Source organism: Pristiophorus japonicus, chromosome 27 (assembly GCF_044704955.1).
Source record: "Pristiophorus japonicus isolate sPriJap1 chromosome 27, sPriJap1.hap1, whole genome shotgun sequence".
Lineage (NCBI taxonomy): Eukaryota > Metazoa > Chordata > Chondrichthyes > Pristiophoridae > Pristiophorus > Pristiophorus japonicus.
The window spans coordinates 22339144-22362064 of record NC_092003.1 but is presented as its reverse complement, the minus strand read 5'-3'; the positions used below and the strand labels follow the sequence as shown (position 1 = coordinate 22362064).

The 22921-nt window shown below is 46.0% G+C and overlaps 1 pseudogene; it reads right to left on the bottom strand.

The window, feature by feature from the left end:
- LOC139239490 (zinc finger protein 84-like) overlaps positions 1-21718 on the bottom strand; it is a 219205-nt pseudogene extending 197487 nt beyond the window's left edge.
- Between the last annotated feature and the right edge of the window lie 1203 nt (positions 21719-22921).

Below are 22921 nucleotides of genomic sequence, written 5' to 3'. Positions count from 1 at the left end.
TAATTGTCCTTATCAGATTTCAGCTTCAGTTATGGGTGCTCGTTTAACGTGTGAAGCGTGGATCCAGGCTTTCTTTCCTTGGACTTTAACAGCTGCCTGGGTGGTCATTAACACTTGATAAGGTCCCTCCCACTTGGCACCCAAAGGTTCTTTATGCAACTTTTTCACATAAACCCAGACTCCCGGGATTATGTCGTGTCCTCCTTCGGATGGATTACCGCAAGCTGCCGATACCTGTCGGGAAACAGAACTAATAGCATTGGTTAGGTTCCGACAGTATGATAACAAAGTGTCACTCATTAAGTGAACATCAGCTTTCCGTAACTCGATAGTTCCTGGCAGCGACATGGGTCTTCCTGTTATAATTTCAAATGGGTGCAGACCTGTAGTTCTGTTGGGGTTGCCCTAATGCTACATAGCACTATTGGTAGTGCCTGGGGTCATGGTATTCCTTCTTGGTGATATTTGGCAAGCCGTTGTTTCAGAGTTCGATTCATTCGCTCTACTTGTCCTGATGATTGTGGTGATAAGGACAGTGTAAATCCCACATAATGTTCAGTAACCTACAGACTTCTTGGCAGACAGCACCTGTGAAGTGTGTTCCCTGATTTGAGTCAATGCTACTCGGGACTCCCCACCGGGGAATGTAATCCTTACACAAGACCTTTGCAGTGTGATTGGCTGTGGTTGTTTTAGTTGGGACAGCTTCTACCCATCTAGAGAATCTGTCGACCATGAAAAGAATGTTAGTGTATCCTTCGCATGAAGGAAGAGATATATAATCGACCTGCAGATGCTGGATTGGTCTGACAGGGGCAGGGGGCCTCAGTTGGGGCATTACCGTGATGGGTCCAGAATTATTTTTCTGGCAGACCACACAACGGTCTGCTACCAGCTGGGCGTGTTTTTAAATCCCCGACCCCACCAGCTTTTCTTGAACCGTGCCGTCATCTGTTGTGAGGCCAAGTATCCCCACGAGTGGATCTGTTGGGCTAAAAAAGGCATAAGCGCTTGCGGCGCAACTGGCTTGTCGGTAACTCTTTGTCTCCAGACACCATCTTCGCATAGCTTAATTCCTGCCTCAATCCATGTCCATTTTTCCTCTTTGGAGCACTCGCCTTGCATTGTTTGAAGGTCTCATGTCAGAGTCCTTAGTGCTTTCAATCTGCACATCTGTGTTGGTTCTTCTGGGGGAGCGCCCTGTGAGGCGGCATCTTTAGCTGCCTGGTCAGCTAGGGCATTTCCCTGTGCTTCTGTGGTATTATACTTGGTATGGGCCTTACACTTCAGGATGGAAACTTCCTGAGGTAATTGTATGACCTCTAGTAAGTCTCTGACTTTTCCAATTCCGATAGGTATACCAGCAGCAGTGAGGAATCCTCTTTTCCGCCATAACAGACCAAAGTCGTGAGCGACTCCAAAAGCACAACGCGAATCTGTGTAGACATTAGCTGTCTGTCCTTCTGCTATTCGACATGCTTCTGACATGGCCCGTAACTCGGCCTGTTGTGCTGATGTTCCTGAGGGTAAACATCCTTTTGCCACTACCTCATATAAGGTTGTAACTGCCCATCCTGCTTTTCTGGTACCATTGTCAACAAAGAAGGAACCATCTGTAAACTGGATGAGGTATGGGTTGTACAGAGACTCCTCTGCTGCTAAGGCTGCTTCTTCTGTTTTAAAATCTCCACGCAGTCATGCTCTTCACATTCTCCCCGCTCTTGCTCCCTCGATTCTGACATCAGGAGCATAGTTGCGGGATTAATTGGGCTGGCCCGGACGATAGGGAGATTAGGAGCTTCCAAAACTGCTGTCCAGCGGGTCCATCTAGCTGACGTCACCTGAGACATTCTATTCATAGACAGCAAAGCGTGTAAGATGTGGGGACATTTGACAATCAGATTTTGGTTGAGTACTAGACCCGCAGGGATCATTACCGCTCGACACGTAGCTTCCATGGCCCTTAGGCAACTTCCTCATCCGAGGGCTACCGCATCCAGTTTTGCTGAATAATAGCCAATAGGTCTTTGCCGATCCCCATGTTCTTGTGACAGTATAGCTGTCATGTAGCCTTTCTCATGGACAAACAGGGTAAATGGCTTACAACTGTTGGGGATTCCCAGAACCGGTGCCGAACACAAGGCCTTTTTCAAACTCAGGAAGGCCTCTTGCTGTTCCTTAGTGAGGGTGATGGCTTCTTTAGAGGCACGTTTCCACTTTAAGATATCATTCAATGGCTGAGCAAGCTGTGTGAAGGAGTCAATCCAATTTCTGTTAAAGTTACACAATCCCAAAAAGGACCTTAATTCCTGAATAGTGGTGTTTTTTTTTAGCAGCCCAAATGGCTGCAGTTCTATCCTGGTTAAGTTCTGTCTTTCCTTGTGAAATCTTTTGTCCCAGGTATACAACTGTATTGTATGGGGTTAATCACAGACTGTTAGTTATGATATTTAGACATTTACAGTGTGTTTCTGTCCCATGCCCCGTGGAATGTTGTTGCTATAGAGAGAGAGAGAGGGAAAGCAAACTTGAGACGCACACCAGCTTGTTATGAGATGGTCGGCGTCTCGAGATCTTATGCTTTGTGGACGAGCAGCTGGGGCCTTACAGATTAGGAGTTGGCCATAAGCCACATGCACCCATGTTTTGTTCAATAGTATGTTTGTTTAATAGTATAAAGGAACAGCACTGTCCCAAAGCTCTTTGAACTTCACCTTGGACCATGATTTGCAAGCGGTGCCGGGACCCCCAAGGCTCCAGACCAGCCATCATTGTGGAGTTCCCGACAGGCTGACGACCGTGAGTTTTGTTGCATCTTATCATACTTAGCTTTTCTTCATAAACGATATTATTATGTTTCTTTTCTCTCCGTAAACGGTGTTTTATCTTTACTTCATTTGTCTTGTCTCTTATTTAACATTCATCCAGATCCCGAACCTGGGTCTATTATTATCGATCCAAAATATTTTGGCGTCACGAACAGGATCTGGTAAAATGTTTAAGAGAAAAGACAAGAAGCAGTCTCCTCCTGCGGGAGAGAAGTATAGAATACCAGGGTGGGGCATGAGGGATGAGGGTTTTGGCTCTCTTGCCAATGTTCGAGCCCAGTTTGGACCCCCGCAACATGGGGATATGCCGTTATTGGAACAGAACAAAGATAGAGCCGTACACCATGCGGTACTGTCTCTCCTGGAGAAAGCGGGCTTCCCACAGGAGAAAAATAGTCCCCCACAAATGGGATGGATTTGTTGACAGCCTTAAGGGCGATGTGTAAACAACTTAAGGAAAGTGAGGTAGAAAAGCTACAGTTAAAAACAGCTGTTAAGGTTTTGGAAAGTCAAAACTCGACACTGACTGAAGCGGTCGCACTGCAGAAGAACAGGCGGACAAGGTCAATGAACAATCAGAAACTTTAATATGCCGTCTGGCGACAGTACAAAATAAAAAGAAAGCCAGACGACGGAAATTACAGATGGATTTGAAATATATCCTTTGTACTGCACTGATTTGCTGCTTCATGTGGTATGGACTTGCTTAATTAGATCCCAATGTGTGTTTAACAGCCAATGCAGAATCATGTGGGGAATGTATACAAGCTTGAAAGAAATTGTGGGTGGTGCACCAAAAATATCTGGTACTCCTTTGACTCAGAATATGAGTGGATAGATGGAGAGGTGGGGGGGGGACAGGATGAAACTAAAAACCCTTCCCCATATGCTCTGGGCACGGAAGCTCGACCCCTTATGACAAATAAGATGAAACAGCAAGATGGGGAACAGCTGGTAACCACTAGAGAGGTGCGTGATTTCACCACTCGTGAGTTACAAGAAATAGGGTCTCGATTTCGTCAAAAACCCAGGGAATCATTGTCAGAATGGCTAACCTGGAATTGGGACCAGGGAGCATCAGACATAATACTTAACCCCAAAGAGTTAACAAAAGTGGGGACTATGACTACAGACCACCATGTCACAGCAGTGCTACGGAATGTCCAGGGCACAAGTTCACTATGGGACATGGTTACTACAGGGGTCCGGCAAAAATATCCCTCTGCCGTTGATTGGGAAGGGGGGGTAAAACCTTGGAATACTATGGTGGAGGGTACAATACAGTTGCACAACATGGCAACACAGGGAGGAATATATCACCAACCATATGGGGGGCCAGATCAGGAGCTCTTTACAGCAGGAATGTGGAGCAGGCTGATGAAGAGTGGCCCTCCTATGATGAGGGTTGCGCTACTCGCATTATTGGGACTAGCCCAAGGGCAGCGGGTGGGGCACGCTTGCCTATTGTTTGGACAGTTAGAGGGTGCAGAAGATAGTGTGCGAGAGTAGAGAATGGCTAATGTAGAGGGGGATCGGGACCAGCGACAAGGTTCGACCTCTGGGAAAGGTACAGGGTCAAGAAAGACAAAAAAAGAATTACGTGGAGGGACATGTTCGCGGCTTTACTGAAGGCAGAGGTCCCCAAGGAAAAAATAGATAGAATACATTTCTCCTGTTGGGATTCCATGTGGAAGCAACACTGCGTCCTGGGAACAGGGAAGAGTGAAAGGAGGGAGGTAAGGAAGACTAAGTCGGATAGCGATAAGTCTGCGGATGTGGAGAAACCACCTCCCGCTAGCCTATACACAAACGTAGAAGAGCTATGCAAGGCTAGTAATCCCCTCGACGAGGGGTGTGGCCGGGATCCGGGAGTACCCTGCATTAGAACCACATCAACCCAAGCTCCCGGGGATCTGAGGCCACACATTCCAATTACGATACATTGGCGGGGGGTGGGTGGTGGAACATACAAAACGATGTTGCTTTACTGGACACAGGCAGAAGTTACTATTATCCATGGAAATCCTAGGAAACACAGGAACCCGTATAATGATTAATGAGTTCGGAGGGGTTCGAACAACTATCAGGATGGCATTGGGAAATGGGCCTCCGTGCTGGGTGATGGTCTTAATATCGGCAGTAAAGGAGCATATTATTGGGAAGGACCTTTTAAAGGGAACCACACATAACACCTCGATCGGGTTTTTCTCATTCGGGATACGGGTGATCACTGTGATTGCAGGGGAAGCAAAGTGGGAATCCGTGGTAATACCATGGCCATCGCGTATAGTGACTATGAAACAGTACCGAATACCTGGGGGACACAAAGAAATAGGGGAAACCATACAAGGGGTCTTGGAGGCGGGTATCATTAGACATGTGGTGTCACCCTACAATAGTCCTCTTTGGCCTGTTGAGAAACCTGGCAAAAGTTGGAGGATGACTGTGGACTACCGACAACTGAACAAATTTGCCCCTCCCCTGGCAACCGCTGTCCCAGATGTAGTAACTATAACAGAACGGCTGTCTGAAGAAGGTGCAGAGTGGTATGTGGTAATCGACCTGGCCAATGCCTTTTTCGCTATTCCAATAGCGGAAGAATCCCAGGACCAGTTTGCATTCACTTGGGAAGGGAGGCAATACATGTTTAAACGCCTACCTCAAGGTTACCTACATTGCCCTACCCTATGCCACGGATTGGTGGCTCGGGACCTGGACATGTGCACGTTGGCTCCTAATGTCTCACTGGCACACTACATCGATCATGTACTAATAAGGGATCCCACCGAGGCAGTGGTGTCAGAAGCCTTAGCTACTTTAGGCCAACGCATGCGAGACAGGGGCTGGGAGATAAATCTGAAGAAGGTGCAGGGCCCTAGCCAGACTGTTCAGTTTCTGGAGATCCAATGGTCTCGGGGTGAGCGCATCATACCCGAGCCTGTGAAGAATAAAATTCAAGAAATGGCCACCCCCACGAATAAAACTGAGACACAACGGTTTGTGGAACGACTGGGTTACTGGAGGAGACACATACCTCACCTCACAATGTTATTAAAACTGCTGTATGCGGTAACACGAAAAAAGACCCATTTCGAGTGGGTAAAGGAACAGCAGGTGGCTTTTGATGCAGCCAAAGAAGCCGTAGCTCAAGCTTTACCCCTAGCCCCGCAAGTGCCTGGACAGCCTTTTGAGCTACAGGTATCTGTTACCAATGACACTGCAGTATAGAGTGTGTTGCAGGTTCAACATGGCACTCGTATACCATTGGGGTTCTGGTCTAGAAAATTGACAGATGCTGCTACTCGTTACACTCCATTTGAGAAACAATTATTAGCATGTTATTGGGTCCTAACAGAAACAGAAGGACAGACAGGGGACGACATTGTCAGTTTAAGACCAGACCTACCCATGTTATTCTGGGTTCTCGAAGAAAATGAGACACACAAGGTTGGGCGAGCGCAGCAAAGCTCCATTGTGCACTGGAAATGGTATATCGCAGATAGAGCAAGTAAAGGAAAAGAAGGAATCACCCGACTACATGAGCATGTGACTGAATACCCACAAACAGCTGGGAGTGAACTTACGCAGTCACCTGTCAGTTTAACCAAAGAGTCACCGATCTCCTGAGGTGTGTCTTTTGAACAGTTAATACCTGAAGAACGTAGCCATGCCTGGTTCACAGTTGGCTCAGCGGTCTGGCGAAACGGCCTTCGGCGATGGCGAGCCGCTGCCTTCAATCCAAAAACCCAGACAATTGTGCATGATGAGGGCGTGGGAGGCTCCAGCCAGCTGACAGAACTAGCAGCTATAGTCCTTGCATTAGAAGAGGAATAGTAACAAGTACACATACATACTGACTCCTGGGCAGTAGCCAATGCCATGGCGAGCTGGATGTGAAACTGGCATGAACATAACTGGCAAATAACTGGGAAACACTTGTGGGGAAAGCACCTATGGGAACAAATATGGTCCAAAGCCCAGAAGATGAAAATAACTGTGTATCATGTGGAACCTCACATGAAAAACACTTCAAAGATCTCTGAATATAATAACACCGTTGATAATATAGCCCGGGTACGGGCTGTCAAAGAAGCGGAAGAGGAAGAATATGGCATAGGCAAGTGGGCCCACACAAATCTGGACATTTGGGCATTCAGGGTACGATACAATGGGCACGAAATAGGGGGTGACATTTGACTACGGACGGTGTTTAACAGATCATAAACACCTGTGAAACTTCTCAAAAGGTGAAGCATTTTCCCCTACAACGACAAACCAGTGCTCATATTAAGAGAGGGACTCAACCAGCACAAAAATGGCATGTTGATTATGTAGGACCTTTACCATTGCAACACCGGTTCCAATATTTGCTCACTGCTGTTGATACCTATTCTGGACTTTTGATAGCTTATCCAGTGACTAAAGTGAATCAACAAAGTATGATTAAAGGACTGGAGAATTTAATCACATACTACGGTGAGCCAGCAGAAGTACAGTCCGATAATGGGTCGCATTTCACAGATCAAACAGTGCAACAGTGGACGGTAGACAATGGATCTATCGGATGTTTCACATATCTTACTATCCACAAGCTGAACGGTTAATAGAACGCATGAATGGACTTCTTAAGCAACAGATTAAAATATTAACTCCCACTAACACATTGCAAGGGTGGTTAAAGGTCTTACCACAAGCAGTGCGCAATCTGAATCATCGACCATTGCGGGGGGGGGGGGGGGGAACTCCCATAAGCCACACGTTAGGCAAAGTTAGTGTCCCTACTATTGAAAATGAAAATCAGACTCAGGACACAGTTTGAGAAGGAGGAAAAGCGTGGGTGCAGTACCCCCAGAAACCCCTGCAAGCAGGGGAGATCTTAGCGAAAGGAGAAGGAAACACTTATTGGGTGCTCCTGACTGATCAAGATATTCCTCTCTGTGTTGACAAGGGTAAATTGACTAAACGGGGCTGAATTAATATACTTATGTTTCCTCCCACAGGAATTCTGCCCAAAATGGCGACTTACCAACTCGTGCTGGCAAGTCTCTATGTCTCGTTATCTGTGACTGTGCTACTTCCATTCTCAAACACAGCATGGGATGGCCGTATAGGGTGGCGATTAGCTAACACTGATCATACGCAACACAATTTTACCTGTCTTTCCGGGCAAGCCTGCACTATAGGACACTGGAGCGTCACTTGTGACTGGAGGCCCAGGACAGGTGCTATTAACAGTAAGCACGGGAGCCAGCATCACTTTAATAATCAAGTGGCAAACAGATATGACAATGATATGCAATGTGCACCCCAATGTGTCATTATTGCACAACGTCACGTGTTTAAGGAGTTGGGCCCGCAGCGTTACGTCAAGCAATGACACTATGTCAGGCGAAATTAAGTTAAATGCATCTTTATGGTATGGATGAACAAATGCCATCGTAATCACTGGTAGGGGGATTATGGGCCACTTTTGGTCAATGCGTGGAGTTAGCATTCTAAGAGCCCCATGGATCATTTGCAATGACTACACTCTACATGTACACCTGTGCTTACATCCCCACCCATATTAACTCTCATACTGTAAGCCATCTGACACTTGTAATATAACAACAATTGAAGCAAATCTGAAAACGTTAGTGAGACAAAGGTGTGATATATTAGCCACAATATTAGGAGGCGTAGGATCAGGGATAGGAGCATTAAACTCTATGGATATCGAGACCATACAAAACAGCATACAAAAGGTAGGGAGACTCACCAGAGATGCAATTCAATTGCGAAATGCATGGGACAGAGGTCTCACAGAACAGATGTTTTCTAGTTGGCTGTCGGATGTAATGCGATGGGAACACATAGATAAAACTACTAAAGAGATAGGGAGTGTCACCGAGCGACAACAAGAATTAGGTCATCACACACAATGCATGTTTGAAGAAGTAACCCGGCAACTATTAAGAGCCGAGTTCGACCGTATTGCCATGTCAGGGCATGCAAATTGTTGGAGCAAAATATTCCACTTCGGCAAGAGAAATCTAAGGGTAAAACCTGATACTCAACATACACATTGTGATGACCAGGGGTGTAACCCTTTACTATGAGAATAGTCAATATCACAAAAACCAACATTTGGTGCCAGTTTTAAGTGCTTCCCCATCTGTATGGCCAAAATCTGTGGGTACCCGAGTTCAAGGGTGGATGGATTGATGCTAGCAATAGAACTCATCAAGCTCAAGATTGTCAAATATGGCTTTTTGGTATGGTGTGTCCTTTGCACACACCTGTGTTTGAACCATGCTCCCTACAGCATATGGTGGTAATATGTATTTGGACACTTCTACCATACAATTTTACATGAAATCGGACAGAATCATGTTTGTATTACGAGTGTCTATCCCATTCATCTTGACGGCACCCGTAAAGATCCTCCTCTAAGGATGTGTATACCATATATGACCTTCATTCTAAAAGGTCATGTCGATTGGGATGATGGAAAAATGTTGTGCGCCATCGCACCGTCCTAGGCATTACTAACCTTCTGCCACTGTAGACCTAACTCGTTTAGCTCAATTTCTAAAAGATAATCAAAAGGTCACTGACGAATTGAGCAAACGAGGGCAATACTCTTCATATTCTGCAAGTTGCTATGAGTTACAGTGAAGGCACCTTGGTCAGAGTTGCAAGAACGGTCACCGACCTTACGGTACACCATTGGTGGGACATCTTTTACGGATGGTCCCCAAATACATCCGCTGCTTTGAAGCTGTTAATACATCCTATCGTTGTTTTACTCATCGCGTTATTACTGATATTACTGCTTGTATGTATTCTTTGGTGTAGATTGCGGGCGTTGCTTGCACATACTCAACGTGTAACTGATGCATTACACCTTCAACTTGATTATATTACTTAGAATGTCTAAGTATCGAGGGTCGATTGTATTGTATGGGGTTAATCACATACTGTTAATTATGGTATTTAGACATTTACAGTGTGTTTCTGTCCCATGTCCCGTGGCATGTTGTGGCTATAGAGAGAGAGAGGGAAAGCAACCTTGAGATGCGCACCAGCTTGTTATGAGACAGTCGGTGCCTCGAGATCTCATGCTTTGTGGATGAGCAGCTGGGGCTTTACAGATTAGGAGTTGGCCATAAGCCACATGCACCCATGTTTTGTTCAATAGTATGTTTGTTTAATTGTATAAAGGAACAGCACTATCCTGCAGCTCTTTGAACTTCACCTTGGACCATGATTCGCGAGCGGTGCCGGGACCCCCAAGGCTCCAGACCAGCCATCGTTGCAGAGTTCCCGACGGGCTGACGGCCGTGAGCGTTGTTGCATCTTATCATACTTCTCTTTTCTTCGTAAACTGTATTATGTTTATTTTCTCTCAGTAAACGGTGTTTTATCTTTACTTCATTTTGTCTTTTCTCTTATTTAACATTCATCCCGATCCCGAACCTGGGTCTATTATTTTTTGTGCTTTGTCGATGCTGGCTTTATGTCCTTTCAGCCAAAGGTGGTCCAGCAGAGCTCGTAGATCTTGTTCTTGCTGTTCTTCCATATTTGTAGCAAGCAGGATATTGTCTACATATTGGATGACTGTGGATGACAGGGGAGGTAATTCTCGCAAATGGCTTTGTAAAGCCATGTGGAATACCATAGGGCTGTTGTGGAAACCCTGCGGGTTCAAGTATACTGTTGTCCTTGGACAGTGGAAGCAAACCACTGTCGAACCTCCGGTACCAGAGACACCGACCAAAATCCGTTGGCCATATCTATAACCAAGAAATATTTATGTTCCGGTTTGAGGGCATTAAAAATGGTGGAGGGATCTGCAACCAAAGGAGCTTTTTGATCAATACACTGGTTAGCTTTCCTATAATCGACAGTCAAATGCCAAGTCTCATTCGATTTCTGTACTGGCCACACGGGGCTATTGGAGGAGCTATGCATTTTAATAAGCACCCCCTGTTTCTCCAATTGTTGAATAAACGATAAGATTCCTGCCATGGCAGTTGGACTGATGGGATACTGTTTAGTGCATGGAGGCTTGGTCCCGGTAAATGACACAGGCTCCATCTGGAGTAGGCCACAATCGTTCTTATCTTTAGCCCATATCGGGTGTTCCTTCAATTCTTCTTTCTTCAAAGTTCTAATTGACCATGTCACCCAACCATCCTCAAAATGCAACAATGAATCTACTTGGATTAGGACGTCTATTCCCAAAAGGGGCTGATCTACTGGGCCTATCCAGACCGATGTGGTTAGTTCATGTGGACCCAGCCCTATAAGTACCGGTGTTGTCCTTTTAATTTCCATGTTATGGCCCCCAACTCCATCGGCTGTACGTGGCCTACCATCCAAAGAGTCTCCATATTGTAAGGAAGGGTAAGCATGTTAATTCCGCCCCTGTGTCTGAAAGACAGTCCACATCCTTATTGCCCACCCTCACAGTTATATATAGCCCATCTCCCCTCTGTTGTATTAGTGCTAGGAGGGGGGCCAGGGCGGGCTCTAATCGTTTTTTGCTATCCCAAGTAACTCTTTCTGTTGTTGTATTGTCAGTCACTTAAATGCTTCTATGAGGTCGTTATCTTGTGACAAGCCTGGTTTGTTGGTTGAATTGTATCCCTGGCTGCATCCTCTTCCCCGGCCATAACTTTGCTGTTTCGCCCTGCACGTCTTGGCCCAGTGACCTTCTTTCCCACAATTATGACATTTTCCAGTTAATTTTCCGAATGACTGTTTATCGGAATCCTGCGATTTCCCATAGCCTGCACAGCTCGGACTTTAGCTCCCATATCCCTGTCTAATTGGTTACATCAATCCACCAATGCTGCAAAGGTAGTTACTCTACCTTCCCAGTCCGGTAACACTACCTTAAGCATTTTGGACAGTTCTGGCTTTAGACCTGCCACGAAAGTTGCTTTCAGGGGTCCAAACTCTTGTTCATCCATTTCCTCATCTGTATGATTCATACCCGAATGTTCTAGCCACGTGCATCTAAACCGCTCGTCATACGCCAGAACCTCCTCTGTTCCTTTCTGTTGGCAGGCTGCAATTTTTCCCCAATCTGCCTTAGCTGGATTGAAGGCTTGCAGTCAATGTTTAATCGCATCCCACCCTGCGTCTAATTCTTCCTCATCCTGCCCCAAAGCTTCTTCTACCTTGTCGTACAATTTTCTTCCTTGTGTTTTTGGCACCATTATGGTCAATATTTGCACTCCGTCCCAGGGATGAAGTTGATATATATTTCTTAAGCAGTCCAATTGGTCCCACGTTTACACTCCCCCTTTCTTTGGATTGGGCAACTCCTTGGACCATTTATCAATTCTCACTGGGTCTGCCGGATCATGAACCAAGTATTTTTCATACACCCTTTTCTTCGTTTTTTTGGTTCTGCCCTCATTCACAGTTTCTTCTGATTTTACGACAACTTGTCTTTTTTTAAACGGGGCAACGCGCTCCCCTAATTCTTCATCCTCTGACTCTGTATCATTGGAGGACTCAGAATCCATATCTATTCCTTCATTGTGTCTTCGGGTTTGCACTTTTTATTTATCCAAACATGGGTACCCTGGGAATTGAATTATACATTTTCCTTTTCCTATTACTGTCTCTTGACTTCATGATTTTTTTCCTTCTTTAATTTCATCTTTAAGATCTGTAACTTCCACTTCCAACTTTTCAAGTTCAAGTTTTTTCTGTCTGCGTTGTTCACAAGCCGCTTGCAATTAGTCCTTTGTACTGGTCGGGTCCCTATCATGTTGGGAATTCATAATTTCATTCCACTGTCGGATCTGTCTCATAATGGCTAGGGACCATCTGGTTCGTTCTTTATTTTTCATACGGGTCGTTTTTCCGCAGACCCTTTTGATCTCGTCCAAGGACCATTGTCCTTTTAAGGTACCGTATTTTCATTTGATCTTAATACAGATTTTAGATAAGCCGAATTGTTGCTCTATGTATTCTTTCAACTGTTCGAGGATTTTGTCTATCGAAACCTCAGGTTGGGCCCGTCCGCCTTTAACAGTCATAGGCAATTCTTTGCTCTTATCTCCTGCTGCCATAGTACTAAGTTCTTTACTGGTGTCTCGAGTCGTAGGCTTTCCAGCTGGATTAGTGGGTTGGTGATAAATTAACTAACACACCGCCGAAATTTAGACATCTATATAGGACCTCGAGCTGACTACCAACCGGAGGGTTCGCAAACCGGAGGCTTTCGGAATCATGTAGGAGGGGAGGTGAATTTAGACAATTGACCGAGGACTTTTATAAAGAGGAGTCCTTACCTCAGTATGTAGGTCCGATGTCCAAAATTCAGTTTCTTCCCTCAGCGAACCTGTTCGTGACACCAAAATTGTTAGATCTCTTCATTTTCAATGAGATGAGAAATCCGGTTGTAGGTTTAAAATAACTTTATTCTGGCAGCAGCAAGAAGCCTCTGGCTGAATACCAGTCCTTGTCCTTCTGCTTACACATGGCAAAAATGGCTGTACTTATACCTGGATCAATTTACAATAGTGAGCTCGCCCCCTTTGACCTTATTGGCTCAATTGATCCAACATTATGTGTTGTTAACCCATAATTGGCTCTCAGCCTAAAGTCCTGAAATGTCAAGTATGAGTTATGGCTTAATGCAATGTGCTAACTCTCATGTAGGCACTCTGACTGGGGTCTGTGTGTTCTCACAGATTCTTGCAGCCTGCTTGAATTCTCTATCAGATAGATACTGTTCTCTGCAGCCAAGAGCGAGTCCCGAAGGCTGTGTTACCTACCCAGTGCCAGGGTTAAGGACATCTCCTTTGGAATGGAGAGGAACCTGGAGAAGAAAGATCCCGTTGTCATGGTCCACAAATGTACCAACGACAAAGGTCGGACAAAGAAAGAGATTCTGCTGAGGGAGTATGAGTAGCGAGGGACCAAATTAAAAAGCAGAACCACAAAGGTAATAATCTCTGGATTACTACCTGAGTCACAAGCAAATTTGCATAGAGTAAATATAATCGGAGAGTTAAACACGTGGATGAAAGATTGATGTGGGATCAATGGGTTTTGGTTCGTGGGACACTGGCACAAGTACTGGGATAAGAGGGAGCTGTTCCGTTCAGATGGGCTCTACTTACACTGTGCTGGGACTAGGGTCCTGGCGAATCAAATAACTAGGGCTTTAGAGAGGGCTTTAAACTAATTAGTGTGTGTGTGTGTGTGGGGGCAGGATTCAGGTGAGCAAAAACTTAACATCAAAGAATAAGGAGAAGGCAATAGATCAGAGTAGCACTGGGAAAATGAAAATCTGTGCGTGCCAGAAAGGGACAGAATGTATAAACATAAAAGTGAACCAGAAACAATGGTAAAGAAAACAAATTTAAAAGCTCTTTAGTTGAATGCACATAGCATTAGTAACAAAATAGATCAGTTGCCGGCACAAATAGATGCAAATGGGTATGACCTGATAGCCATTATAGTGGTGTGGTCGAAAGGTGACCAGGACTGGGAACTAAATATTCAGGGGTATTTGACAATTTGGAAGGAGAGACAGAAAGGAAAAGGAGGTAGCACTGTTAATAAGTGATGAGATCAGTGCATTTGTGAGAAACAATATTGGTTCAGAAGATCAAGATGTTGAATTAGTTTGGGTGGAGATACGGAATAATAAGGGGAAAAAGTCACTGGTGGGCATGGTCTATAGGCCCCCTAACAGTAGCTACACTGTTGGTCAGAGTTTAATCAAGAAATAATGGAGGCTTGTAACAAAGGAACAGCAATAATCATGGGCGATTTTAACCTTCATATTGATCCAGGGTAGTTTTGAGGAAGAGCTCAGAGAATGTATCTGGGACGGTTTCCTTGAACAGAACGTTGTGGAATCAACCAGGGAGCAGGCTATCTTAGATCAGGTACTGTATAATGAGACAGGATTAAGAAATTATCTCATATTAAAGGATCCTCTAGGAATGAGTGACCATAACATGGTTGAATTTGATATTCAATTTGAGGGTGAGAAAGTTGGTTCTCCAACCAGCCTCCTAAGCTTTAATAAAGGAGACTACAAGGTTTTAAGGGCAGAGTTGGATAAAGTGGACTGGGAAAATAGATTAAAGTATGGGATGGTTGATGAACAGTGGCAGACATTTAATGAATTTGGAACAAATATATATCTCAATGAGAAGGAAAGACTGTAAGAGAAGGGATAACCATCAGTGGCTAACTTAGGAAATAAGGGATGGTACCAAAGTGAAATCAAGGGCATACAATGTGGCCAAGATTAGTGAGAAGCCTGAGGATTTGGAAAATTTAAAAGCCAGCAAAGAACGGCTAAAAAAATAATACAGAGAGGGAAGATAGGTTATGAAAGTAAACAAGCAAGAAATATAAAAACAGATAGCAAGAGTTTCTGCAAGTACATAAAAAGGAAAGGCGTGGCTAAAGTAAATGTTGGTCCTCTAGAAGATGAGACTGGGGAATTAATAATGGGGAACAGGGAAATGGCAGAGACGTTGAACACATTTTTTGTATTGATCTTCATGGTTAAAGACACTAAAAACATCCCAATAGTGGATAAGCAAGGGGCTATGGGAATGGAGGAACTTAATACAATCACTATTCATAATGAAGTAGTATTCTGTAAAATAATAGGACTAAAGGCGGACAAGTCCCCTGGACCTGATAGCTTACATCCTAGAGTTTTGAGAGAGGTGGCTGTAGAGATTGTGGATGCATTGGTTGTAATCTACCAAAATTCCCTGGATTCTGGGGCGATCCCAGCAGATTGGAAAATCGCAAGTGTAACGTCCCTATTTAAAAATGGAGGCAGACAAAAAGCAGGAAACTATAGACCAGTTAGCCGAACATCTGTCGTTGGGAAAATGCTGGAGTCCGTTATTAAGGAAGCAGTAGTGGGATATTTGGAAAAGCATAATTCAATCAAGCACAGTCAGCATGGTTTTATGAAAGGGAAATCAAGTTTGATAAATTTGCTGGAGTTCTTTGAAGATGTAACGAGCGGAGTGGAGAAGGGGGAATCTGTGGATGTGGTGTATTTGAATTTCCAGAAGGCATTCTATAAGGTGCCACATAAAAACCACTTCCTTCTGTCTGAAAAACAACCGTTCATCACAACACTGTTTGTGTCACTTAGCCAATTTCATAGCCATGCTGCCACTGTGCTCGTTATTCCATGGGCTTCGATTTTGCTGGTATTGATAACACACCCAGGATCACTAAACACAAAACCCAGTCTGTTAATCACTTTCAGCTACTGGACTTAGCATGTACCCCACAGCATCTCTTCGACCTTCAATATGTGAATAGAGCATAGAGGTTGGGCCTAAACACATTGGAGTTCAGAAGAATGAGACGTGATCTTATCAAAACATATAAGATAAGGAGGGTGCTCGAAAAGCTGGATGCAGAAAGGATATTTCAATTCAGGGGAAACTAAAACAAGGGACATAGTCTTAGAATAAGGGGCCGCCCATTTAAAAATGAGATGAGGAATTTCTTCTTGGAGGGTTGTAAATCTATGGAATTCTCTGCCTCAGAGAGCTGTGGAGGGGGTCATTGAATATATTTAAGATGGAGATAGACAGATTTTTGAGCGATGAGGGAGTAAAGGGTTATGGGGAGTGGGCAGGGAAGTGGAACTGAGCCCATGATCAGATCAGCCATGATTTTATTGAATGGTGGAGCAGACTTGAGGGGCAAAATGGCCTACTCCTGCTCCTATTTCATGTTCTAACTGAACATTTCTCCAGTGTCATCTTTGCTGTAATGAAATATGTGTCTTTAAATAAGCCTCAGGTCCTTGCTCATGTCTGCTGCAATTGTGTAGAAAAGGGATGTGTAAAGAGCTAGTCTTTGTACGGAGATGTGAAACAAGGAAACACTATCTGTGTGTGAGAGTGACACAGCCTTGTGGTCACAGGCAGAACGATGCACCGATATCCTTGTGGTTATGGTTTGAGTAGGGTCAGTTCACCAATGCTCAAGTTAAGAAGTGGCAGGGATCGGGAGCAGCGGCAGTAAATAAAATCTAAATGTGAATTCTGATACAGTTTATCTTCGTTTATTCCTATTTTAATAGCTTTTGCTGAATGTGGCCCATGCCAAGTGCCAGGATATTGGACCAGGCCCACCATAGAAAATGAGTTTGACACCCCAGAGGTAGACCATGTCAACCGGATTCCCCCCAACCAGCAACCTAACAACTTCTTCACTAACTCAAGCTAGTTTGTAAGATGTGACCTTGTTTTGAGGAAGCCGTGTTCAGTACTTGTAATGCCACTTCCCTTTCCCCATGATTGAAAACAGCATCTCTCAGGATCCCTTCAAGCATCTGCCCAGTGATCGAGGTCACGTTGATGGGCCTTTAGTTCCCTGGCTCAGATTTGTCCCCAATTTGTAAAATGGGAACTACATGTGCTACCTTCCAATCTCGGGGAACAATCCATGACTCTACTGAGCTGTTGGAGATATGGGCAAGGGGCTGACAGAGCGCCCATCCCATCTCTTTAATCACCCTTGTGTGGGTATCATGTGGACATTACACGTCAGGATTAACCTGGACGCCGATTTTGCTGTCAGTGAAGAGAGACGAGAAAGACCAAAGTGCTGTTTTCCCCTTTCAGTGTGTCCAGGCTGAAGTTCTGTTCCCCCTATAAGATCCTCCTCACAGATTGTCCTTTCTCAGCTCCAGCCAGGTGATGCCAAACACTCAGGTGGGAAAGACAAAAATCCACAGCAATGTGTTGAAAGCAACACTAATTTATGTGTCTATATCCCAAATATTAAACTCCAGTCCAGCTATAGGAGTTGTTAACATCAGCGTTACAGGAGTTGGAAACCCCAACTGTCAGACTGACTCGATTCAGTCTGGGATGTGATTAACAGCAGCAATAACAGCAGAATCCAACCCCTGCAGTCACTTGTGAACTCGCTGGTGTGTCAGCAGGTAATGTTTGCTTTTAAATCGCTTCTCACAGTGAGAACATTTAAAAGGTCTCTCTCCAGTGTGAACTCGCTGGTGTGGCCGCAGGTCGGATGACTGAGCGAACCCCTTCCCACACACAATGCAGGTAAAGGGCCTCTCCCCGGTGTGAATTCGCTGGTGTCTCAGCAGTTTGGATGATAGAGTGAATCCCTTCCCACATTCAGAGCAGGTGAACGGCCTCTCCCCGGTGTGAACTCGTTGGTGTCTCAGCAGGTAGGATGATGTAGTGAATCCCTTCCCGCACTCAGAGCAGGTGAATGGCCTCTCCCCGGTGTGAACTCGCTGGTGTGTCAGCAGATGGGATGGCCGAGTGAATCCCTTCCCACACTCAGAGCAGGTGAACGGCCTCTCCCCAGTGTGAACTCGCTGGTGTCCAGTAAGGTGGGATAACTGAGTGAATCCTTTCCCACACTCAGAGCAGGTGAACGGCCTCTCCCCAGTGTGAACTCGCTGGTGTATCAGCAAGTAGGATGACAGAGTGAATCCCTTCCCACACTCGGAGCAGGTGAATGGCTTCTCTCCGGTGTGAACTCGATGGTGTATTAGCAGGTCGGATGATCGAGTGAATCCCTTCCCACACTCAGAACAAGTGAATGGTCTCTCCCCGGTGTGAACTCGCTGGTGCAACAGCAAGTGGGATGACAGAATGAATCCCTTCCCACAGTCGGAGCAGGTGAACGGCCTCTCCCCAGTGTGAACTCGCTGGTGTGTCAGCAGGCTGGATGACTGAGTGAATCCCTTCCCACAGTCCGAGCAGGTGAACGGCCGCTCTCCTGTGTGACCTCGCCGATGTGTTTCCAGCTGGGACGGGTAGTTGAATCGTTTCCCACAGTCCCCACATTTACACGGTTTCTCCCCAGTGTGACTGCACTTGTGTCTCTCCAGTTTGGATGATCGGCTGAAGCCTTGTCCACACACAGAACACGTGTACCGTTTCTCCCCACTGTGAACGGTGCCTTCTGCTTCCATGGTCAAAAGCTGATGATATTCCAGTCCCGATGTATCGAGTGACTATCGGATCTTGAGGTGATGTTTGGTTTGAGCTTCCAATCTACAAATCCTCACCTTTTAACACCCTGTAAAGAGAATTTCAAAACAGGAAAAAGGAAGTGTGAGAGAGAAACCACAACAACACAAAGTCAGGTTGTGAAATTGATCTTAATGAATCTGGTCATTTGTGGGGCCGGCACTGGAAAAAAGTGACCATGAAAGTTGCCGGATTGTCGTAAAAACACATCTGGGTCAGTACTGCCCTTGACAGTCCCACATGGGAAATTGATGGTCCCATTGGGCCAAGAAGTGATGGGGGTGAAACCCAGCAGATTCTCCCCCCACGCTCTCCACTCCACCTCAAACTGATGCAGTAAACAGACGCACACAGGAGGCCAGGGAGCGACTATCGCATCCAGTGCCCACCCTGATACAGAGCGGCTGGGAATTGCTGAGTCTGCTGTATAAATGCAAGTTGTTGCTTTCCTGGTGTGGGGGAGGCACCATTCCCGGGGTTTGCTGGTGCCGGGCCTGGAGACTCTGACTTGAGGCCCGAGAGCCACACTCGGTGTTACCCGTGGCCCGAGAATTACACTTGGTGTTGCCCGGCGCCTGAGAGCCGAACTCAGTGTTGCCCGGGGCTGAGAGCCTCACTTGGTGTTGCTGAGCTCACGGTCACTCTGCTTAGTCTCGGGGAGCTGCTCCACACAGGAGGCACTCTCTGAGGACCAGCCCTTCCTACACCAACGCACTGCCCCCCTGCTGATGGAGATAGGGCATATTCCTCCACGTGGAGCACTATGGATAAGATCATCCGCCATTGTTGCAGAGTGCTACAGCACAGAAACATAGAAACATAGAAAATAGGTGCAAGAGTAGGCCATTCGGCCCTTCTACCCTGCACCGCCATTTAATGAGTTCATGGCTGAACATGCAACTTCAGTACCCCATTCCTGCTTTCTCGCCATACCCCTTGATCCCCCTAATAGTAAGGACTTAATCTAACTCTTTTTTGAATATATTTAGTGAATTGGCCTCAACAACTTTCTGTGGTAGAGAATTCCACAGGTTCACCACTCTCTGGGTGAAGAAGTTTCTGCTCATCTCGGTCCAAAATGGCTTACCCCTTATCCTTAGACTGTGACCCCTGGTTCTGGACTTCCCCAACATTGGGAACATTCTTCCTGCATCTAACCTGTCTGAACCCATCAGAATTTTAAATGTTTATATGAGGTCCCCTCTCATTCTTCTGAACTCCAGTGAATACAAGCCCACTTGATCCAGTCTTTCTTGATAGGTCAGTCCCGCCATCCCGGGAATCAGTCTGGTGAACCTTCGCTGCACTCCCTCAATAGCAAGAATGTCCTTCCTCAAGTTAGGAGACCAAAACTGTACACAATACTCCAGGTGTGGCCTCACCAGGGCCCTGTACAACTGTAGCAACACCTCCCTGCCACTGTACTCAAATCCCCTCGCTATGAAGGCCAACATGCCATTTGCTTTCTTAACCGCCTGAGGAGACCATTTGGCCCATCGTGTCTGCCGGCGCTTTGGTCGGGTGTTCAATGAGTCTCAGTGCGCTGCTCTTTATCCATAGCTCGGTATATTTTTCCCTTCAAGTATTTATCCAATTCCCTTTTGCAAGTTACTATTGAATCTGCTTCCACCACCCTTTCAGACAGTGCATTCCAGATGATAACAACTCGCTGGATAACAAATGATCCCATATCTCACTCTGCTTCTTTTGCCAATCATCGGAAGTCTGGCTCTTCTGGTTACCTATCCTAATGCCACTGGAAACATATTCTCCATATTTACTCTATCAAAATCATTCATGATTTTGTACATCTGTATCAAATCTCCTTTTACCTTTCTCTGCTCTCTGATGAAAACCTTCTCCTGTCTCTCCACATAACTGAAGTTCCTCATCCCTGGCACCATTCCTCTGCACCCTCTCTAAGAGCTTGGCATAATTCCTAAAGTTTAGAGCTAAGAATTGAATGCAATACTCCAGCTGAGGCCTAACCAGTGTTTCATAAAGGTTTAGCATAACTGAATTTCAAATGTTGATTTTCCTCTGATGGGATTTAAAAGGTGAGGTCCATTCAGTCGGTTGGATGAGTCAATGAGACTGTGAATCTAATGAAGTGCATTTGGAGTGGACAGCCAGGGACAGGCTGTGTAACCAGGCACAAGCACTCCCGCTCAGCCCACACATCACTTCTTTCCCATTTGGTATGAAAGGAATATGATACATGCAACAATTCATTTGATTTGACTTCAAATAGTTTATTATACAAATTGAAGCATGTTTCTATGATTGTTTCCCACCTCAGCTTCAAGGCCCCAATTTTTCTCTTCGGCTCTGTACAGCCACACGGATCTAACCCTGGGACTGTATATGGGGATTCTAACCCTGGGAGTGAACAGCTCTGGGGCTTTCCTGTTACAATTGTTTGCGACGTAAACCATAAGCTGAGCACTGAGCAAAGCCTTTAGGAGATGGTGACAAATCCGAGGTGTCCGTGAGAATAAGATAACGAAGTTGTTTGACCCACGAGGACTGGTTGAAAACAAGACACTGACGTACCTCACGTCACTCCTGCACAAAGATGGACGCGCATGCGCTTCGCTGCTCACTGAATCAAGATGGCGGAGAACTGACTCTGCCTTCCTGTACAAAGCTGTCCGCCGTTATCCTGGGCCTGTGACCGGGAGAAAACCTCGAGGATACAATCGTCGATATTCAGGTTATTATTCCAGGCTTCCGGCGGGCACCAGTTGTTTATCAAGCCTCCCCAGCTATCCGCTGGTCCATTACTCACCTCCACCCAGCTGAAACTCCGCCCAGCTGAAAACTGGCGCTTATGCAGAGCAGATGTTCGCCATTACACGCATGTCGTATGCTCCAAACACAGCTAGGTCCCGCGCCTGCGCACTGGACCACTGTAGTCTGGGTTCGGCACATTCTCGGTCGCGGGGAATGCTGGGTAAACCATATCACAGGCAGTCCCTCGGAAGCAAGACTTGCTTCCACTCTTAGAATGAGTCCTTAGGTGGCTGAACAGTGCAATACGAGAGCCATAGTCTCTGCCACAGGTGGCACAGACAGTCGGTGAGGGTAAAGGAGGATGGGGACAGGTTTGCCACATGTTCCTTCCGCTGCCTGCGCTTGTCTTTTGCATGCTCTCGGCGATGAGACTCGAGGCGCTCAGCGCCCTCCCGGATGCACTCCCTCCACTTCGGGCGGTCTTTGGTCAGGAACTCCCAGGAGCCGGTGGGGATGTTGCACTTTATCAGGGAGGCTTTGAGGGTGTCCTCGTGACGTTTCCGCTCTCCATCTTTGGCTCGTTTGCCATGAAGGAGTTCCGAGTAGAGCGCTTGCTTTGGGAGTCTCATGTCTGGCATGTGGACAATGTGGCCTGCCCAGTGGAGCTGAACAAGGGTGGTCAGTGGTTCAATGCTGGGGATGTTGGCCTGGATGAGGGCACTAATGTTGTTGCGTCTGTCGTCCCAGGGGATTTGTCAGATCTTGCGGAGTTATCGTTAGTGGTATTTCTTCAGCGACTTGAGGTCTCTGTATCTCTGAGCCATACAGGAGGGCTGGTATTACTACAGCCCTGTTGACCATGAGCTTGGTGGTAGATTTGAGGGCCTGGTCTTCGAACACTCTTTTCCTCAGGCGACCGAACTGGAGGTGGAGTTGAATCTCCGCATCAATGTCTGCTTTTGTTGGTAAAAAGATCCCGAGGTAAGGGAAAGGGTCCATGTTGTCCAGGGCCACGCCATGGATCTTGATGACTGGGGGTCAGTGCTGTGAGATGAGGACATGCTGGTGGAGGACCTTTGTCTTATGGATGTTTAGCGTAAGGCCCATGATTACATATGCTTTAGCTCAACTATATCCTGGAGTTCAGTATCTGAATGTGTGCAGATACAGGTGTCACCTGAGTACTGCAGCTCAACGACAAAGGTTAGGGTGGTCTTAGATCTGGTCTGGACGCGGTGAAGGTTGAACAGCTTCCCACTACTTCTGTAGTTTAGTTCCACTCCAGTGGGGAGTTTGTTGACTGTGAGGTGGAGCATGGCAGCATGGAAGATTGAGAAAAGG